Consider the following 6,929-nt stretch of genomic DNA (forward strand, 5'->3'; position numbering starts at 1 on the left):
GCTGGAGAGCGGCAGGTGGGACGCCAGTGTCTTAACCTGTAAGTAGAGGCTCTGAGCTGTGCTTGGGAGGAGAGACCTTGGGGTGTGTATATGGTGCACAGATCCAGTGTTGGAGTGGGGGCCCAGGGGCCACTGTATGGGTAGAGTACATGCATCTGATTCATAGCCCTTTCTCTACCGTAGTACATGGAGAATGAACTGGGCAGGAATTGGGCGATTACTGTTCCCCCTGAGAGGTGCAGATCCCAGAGGTGGCATATATGGCATATCCTCCAATGACCACGGTATTGCCAAAAAGTGCACTGATCTGCAGTTTTATCGCAAAACTGAACATTTGTTTTATTGCTTTTTAATGCAGTTTTTAGATGTGCAGCAGTTTTACCTGTAAAGCCCCGTGTCCATAAACAGGCAATGCGGAATGCGTCGCGTCTTGCTATAAAGCTGCATGTCAACATGGGTTTTGTGTGACCAGAGCCTGTATAAGGCACCTTGTGGGGTGCGCCCTGCAGCTGGGGAGTTGGGGGTCCTCTCCTGGTCAGGCCCACTGGGGGTTCACCTGTTCCTCTGTGGGCCAGTCTGAGCCTGCACAGGTTCCCTTATGTATGTGTAGGACACCACTTTAGTCTTTGTACCTGTTTGGACTTCTGTGGTTTTTTTGCATGAATGAAGAGGGAAAAAAAACTTAGAGTTTCTGCACTTTCAGAAAACTATTGACATGTCATAGAGATATGTCAAAACTACTGATCCATGGAGGCCTGTTGCCAAGACCCCTGCTGATCGCTAGAAGCGTTAATGGTACTAAAACCAGGGAAACACCCAGATGTCCCTTAGAATTCGGCATATATCATTATTAAATACTCAAATTAAAATGTATGCAAAGTTACTATCCCCCAGGCTGGCACCTAGTCTACCATCTTTGATCAGGGAAGACCAAATGGGATTCATGAAGGTAGACAGAATCCGGATAATACTAGAAGGGTCTTAAATCTTTCACATTATGTCGAATCTACGAAAATCCCCACAGCATTCCTTGCCCTAAATGCTGAAAACTCATTTGATGACATAAACTGCAGCCCTACAGAAGATGTTATTAGGGTGGCTTCCCACGAGTGTATATGCAAAACGCATGCAATGTTGCATTATTTTAGCGCTGTGAACACTGTGCAATCGCACGTGTATCTGCGTATCTTACTGTACTCTTTTTGCTGACCAGGACAGATGGGCAGAGGACACAGCCGCGCCCGAGTTAAAATGCTATTTAGCCTAATTAGTCCCTGATGTGTTATTTTTCCAGTGAAACTGCGCAATTATGTGGGTCTCGGGTGTACATTTGCGCACCCCCCATAGATTTTCATGGGGCCTTTGGTGCACAAACGCGCACTAAAATAGAGCATGATGCAGTTTGGATTTTTTTTCCACGCATGCAAAAGCGAAAATAAGAATGAACCCATTGAAAACAATGGCTTCTATTCTCTGCACATTGCGTACAGACTTTCGTGTGAAACCACCCTTAGACTCAGCTCCCTCGGCGCGAGTGTTTACAAATGAGGCCTTATCAGATGAAATCCATATCACAAATGGCACCAGGCAGGGTTGCCCACTGTCCCCATTGATATTTATTCTATCCCTAGAACCATTGGCATAAGCCCTTACAGAAATATGCAAATAATATTATTTGGATGCTAATAGACCCCATATCTTCTCTAGAAAATGCATTGGAGGTAATAAAAGAGTTTGGACAAATGTCTTATTACAAGGTAAGGGTGCATTCAGACGACCGTATATCGGCTGGGTTTTCATATATGGCGTCTCTCTCTGCAGGGGGGGAGGATTGAAGAGCCGGGAGCAGTGCTCTGAGCTCCCGCCCCCTCTCTGCCCCTTCACTGCCCCTCTGCACGATTTTCAATGAGAGGAGGTGGAATGGGGGCAGGGCTAAGCTCCGGTAATTAGCTCCGCCCCACCCTGCCTCTCCTCATTGAAAATAGTGCAGGGGGTGGAGAGGGGGCGGGAGCTCAGAGCACTGCTCCTGGCTCTTCCAGCCTCCTCCCTCTGCAGAGAGAGACGCCGTATATCGGCTGGCGTGAATATGCAGCCGATATACGGTCATCTGAATGCGCCCTCAAGATGCATTGCATTATCTACCACACAAGCGCTCTTTCAACCTGCAACACGAGGGTATAAAATACTTGGGCATAAAAATAGCCGCTTTACAGGGAAAAAAAACGTAATACTATTTCAAACCTATAGTAAAAATATTGCATGAAGAATGCCAAAGATTATCTAAAGTCGAGATTTCGTTGATGGGAAGAATAGCTTCTTTTAGAATGATTTTATTGCCAAAATTACTATATCAATTTCACACTATCCCTATTGAACTATCACAACGTTTCTCTAAGGCCTCCTTCACGCGGGCGACAAAGTCATGCGATTTTCTCACGTAGCAACAATGCTACAAATCGCATGTATGTGAAGCCCATGGTTTCCTATGGGTTCCTTCACATTTGCAATGTTTTGTAGCATGCGACATTGTGAGTCAAAAACCTTATGGGTTTCACGATATGTCCATGACTAGCGAGGCTTTGTAGCCCATGTTTCCCTATGGCGCCTTCCTCTCTGTTGCATCGCCTGAAAACGCGTTTTCCGTGCTGTGCGATGCAACTTTGACAGTAGGAAAGCACTAAACTGCAAAAAAAAAAAACACCACCTAAAAGTGCCCGGTCCCCGGCATGTCTTCTGGCCAGGGATTCTCTGCCTACAGGAAGCACTGCCTCTGATTTGCTGAGGCTGTGGAGCTCAGCCAATCAGAGACAGTGCTCGATGAACCAATAAATAGCTGTGACTGATTCATCAAGCGCTGGCTCTGATTGGCTGAGCGCCATGGCCTCAGCCAATCAGAGGCAGCGCTTCGTGGAGGTGGGGATTTTCCAATCCCCGACCAGATGACATACCTGAAGACCAGTGCCTGGGTCCGGGGAGAAGATACAGCAGTGTGGACAGCACTTATAGGTGATGTATGTGGGGTTTTTTTGTTTCTTTTCTGCAGCTAGGGCTTATTTTCGGGGTATATTTTATATTTCAAGTCCTCCCCCGAAAACCCTTGCACGTGGTGCTACAAAGTCGCACTACTTTGTAGCACCAATTGTGACTTTGTAGTGCCACAAAATCATGGTATCCCTGCGAGAAAACGCAGCAATATCGCAGACCACCAATGCGATATCGCTGCAATTTTCTTGCGGCAATATCGTGTTGCCCATTTGAAGGAGACCTAAAGATATGAATAAAATCTTGTCTCACTTTATCTGGAGCGCAATATAGACCTTGTGTGGCTAACAAAATACTCACTAAAGATAGATGGGTGGGAGGTCTAGGCTTCCCAGACATTCTAGATTATTACTAGCTACTCATGTCTCCCAACTAGCTCCATGGTGGACATAGTAACATAGTATGTAAGGCTGAATGAAGACAATGTCCATCTAGTCCAGCCTGTCTATCCTACTGTGTTGATCCAGAGGAAGGCAAAAAACCCCAAGGCCAGAAGCCAATTAGCCCTTTTGGGGAAAAAATTCCTTCCCGACTCCCTAATGGCAATCAGACTGTTCCCTGGATCAACCCCTAATAGTTCCTACCTGCCTGTATTCCCGGATTGACACTTAACCTAAGATTTATATCCTGTAATATCCTTCTTCTCCAGAAAGACATCAAGTCCCCTTTTAATCTCCTCTATGGATTTTGCCATCGCCACTTCCTCCAGTAGACGTCTGATACCCAGAAACACTGGGTCCATATAGAGCATTATGTAGTCTCTCCTGTCTCAACCAGGACTCTACTTGTAATTTTATTATGGAATTTGCCTCTACCCTCCCACTGTTCCCTGTTGACACAAACATCCTTAAAGTTATGGAAAAAATCTCATGGTTATGCAAAACCCCAGAGAGCACTTCCGAAGGATTATATTTCTTTGGATTTGCTCCAATATGCTATCCTATGCTTGATTATATCAAAGTGGATCTCGCTGGGTTTTTCTAACCTCATACACTTATCGCTAAAGGAATCTCTTGTCAAATTTGAACAGTTATGATCCTAATATTTTTTGACTCCAGGGGACTATTACAAGTACCTATGAGTACCTCCTCGTACAGGAACTACATTTTGTACATACACATAAACTTCTATTATTTAGGGGTAACCCAAATATATTCTCTAAAGAAATTAAAAGGTCAAAGCCTATATATACATATATATTCATTTCATGATCGTGCCAATTTTCAAAAAATGTATCTGTTAAGAGAGCAGGAATGATACTCTTATATTTGTCCTGCCCTAACATAGGTATCCCAGTTCTGCTACAGGAGTTTAATAAATTTAGTGAGGTAAGCAATTTTAAGATAAATCTACAAAAAACAGAAATTCTTAATATCTCCCTGTGGCAGGCCGAGACGTCACCCCTTGAGAAGCAATTCCCATTTCGGTGGCAAAGTATCTCCATTACATACCTAGGGATACAACTCCCAGGTGACCCTGCCCAAACATTTTTACTCAACTTCAAAACTTTCTTGCCCAGTCTCGAAAAGGACCTGAACAAATGGAATCCTCTCTTCTTGTCTTGGTGCCGAAGAGTTAACTCTGTCAAAATGGACTCCCTCCCCAAATTTCTTTATTTATGCCAAGCTTTACCAATTAGATTGCCTAGCATATAATTGCTCCACATTCGCGCCCTAATAACCAGGTTTGTTTGGAAGGGCCACAGGCCTAGATTAAAATATAATATCCTCACCCGGATGAAGGACTCAGGAGAACTTAGTCTTCCTGATTTCTCCCTATACTACAAAGCTAACATTGCAAATTGCATATGGAACTTGCTCAAACATCGAGCGGCCAAGCTTTGGGTTGAAATAGAATATACCACTGATCCCAGGTGAGCTCAGGGTTTTTTTGGGCTTCTGGGGGGGCGCATTGACGTGTCTCTTAATTTGTCCCCTTTACTCTCGCAACTAAGGTCCGCTTGGATATGCTTTGCCGCACAGAGTTTATTGGTCTCTATCCCCGGACCTCTCACCCCGCTTCTAGCTAATCCACAGTACGCATCTCCTGTCTATGCACTTGGACCCCATTCCACGTTTGAGGGATGTTCTCGGACCTGGTGGGCTGAGGCCTCTGGTGGAATTCTTTGAGGGAACTCGGATTTCTCCAGGAGAATGGCTGAGATATTTTCAGCTGCGGGGGGCCTTGGATTCCCTGACACCCGATGCCGGTTTAGTTAAACACCTTTCACCCTTCGAGGTAATTTGCACCTCCATAGATACTCCTAAGCACCCAATATCGTACCTATAAAGGATGCTGCTGTCTCGAGAGGTTGAGGAGTAGGGGTATTATGAGTCACATATGTTGGGATTGTCTCCCAGTGGCAGCTTTGTGGTTGGATGTCTTGGCCCTGTATAACAGAATATGTGGCGCTTCCATTGTTCTCACCTGCGAGATGGCTTTGTTGTCTATGTTTCCAGGGTCCATAGCAAAGGTAAACAGGGGTTTGTTACGATTCTTTGTCCAGGCCATTAGGCAGATCATCCCAAGATTGTGGAGAACCAACATTTCCCCAACCAGAGTTCAGTGGGTGGAGGCAACCAACACACTGATGCGTTATGAAGAGATGAGAGCTGAGAAGGAACCAAGATCTTAATGTATTTTATGCTGTATGGCAGCCATGGCTGGAATTTAGGTCATCTCCAGAATGGAAGAATGGTTGTCTTTAGGTTCGGACATGGCACAGTAAAAGCTATCTTTGGGCTTGACCCTGGTTCCCTCGGCCTCACATGAGAGAATGTCAAAGATAGCCTTGGTTACCAACATTTCTACTCAGCAAGGTTGATTTATCTTTTCCAACCTCCTTTGAGGCCCAGATGTCCCTTCCCACCTTTCCCTCTCCTAGATTTCCCTTTCCTACCTGTGTTTATCTATTTTACTTTGCGTTCTATTATATTGTTTGATTTATCTGAAAATCTGTGACATGGGTGTACTCTTTAGATGCTTTTCGAGATCCACTGGCAGAAGAGATATGCTGTTAAATTCCCTTTTATAGAGCGTAACCTGTCAAAGTTATACAGCTATATATTATTGTTGTTAATTATGTTTTGTCACCTATGTCATAATAAAATATTTTTGAACGAAGAGAGCAGGAACGAGAGTTGGCTCAAAAATTTAGTGATAAAGAGTGGAAGCAAAATCACACTATGGCCTCATGCCCACGGTCGGGTCAGATTCCGACTGCGAAATATTGCAGCAGAATTAGATCCGGCGCCCCCCAGAGACCCTATACTCACCTTTCCAGATCCGCAGCGAGTGTCTGTTGATTTCCACTCGTGGGCAGGGGAGAATCATTTAGCGCAGCATGTCTATAGACGGGCATTGCTGCGGCATTCCCGGCAGGTGTCTGACCGCGAATTCCGCAGCGATAATCCGTCCGTGGGCATTTGGATTAAGATGGTAATATACATTGGTCTGCTTAGCTCAGATGCACCCCAATTGCTCGGCTGCTTGCAGGAGGAATTGTGGCAACAGGGAAATGCTACTATATATTGTGAAGCGGCCCTTTTCTCCAGCAGTACTGGGACTCTGTGTTTAGATTATTGTCATATCTGGTTGGTTGTACAGTCCGGAAATCTCATCTTTAGCATTAATAAACATTGGCCCACATGTAACCCTACCGAAATTCCAAATTGTTTGTGTTATCAAATGTAGTTATACTGAGACATTGGAAAAGTATTGGCATCACCATTTTTACAAAAACTATCACGTTGATCAACCAGACAGATGTGTATGAAAAAATGCTCTCGGGTAAAAGCTTTACACTCTTGAAATGTCACTATATCTAGTAAGCTCGGACATCTTTTAGCCATTGTAGAACAGGAAGATTGCAAGCTTTCGCTCTGTAG

The sequence above is a fragment of the Eleutherodactylus coqui genome, chromosome 5 (genome assembly GCF_035609145.1).
Source record: "Eleutherodactylus coqui strain aEleCoq1 chromosome 5, aEleCoq1.hap1, whole genome shotgun sequence".
NCBI lineage: Eukaryota > Metazoa > Chordata > Amphibia > Anura > Eleutherodactylidae > Eleutherodactylus > Eleutherodactylus coqui.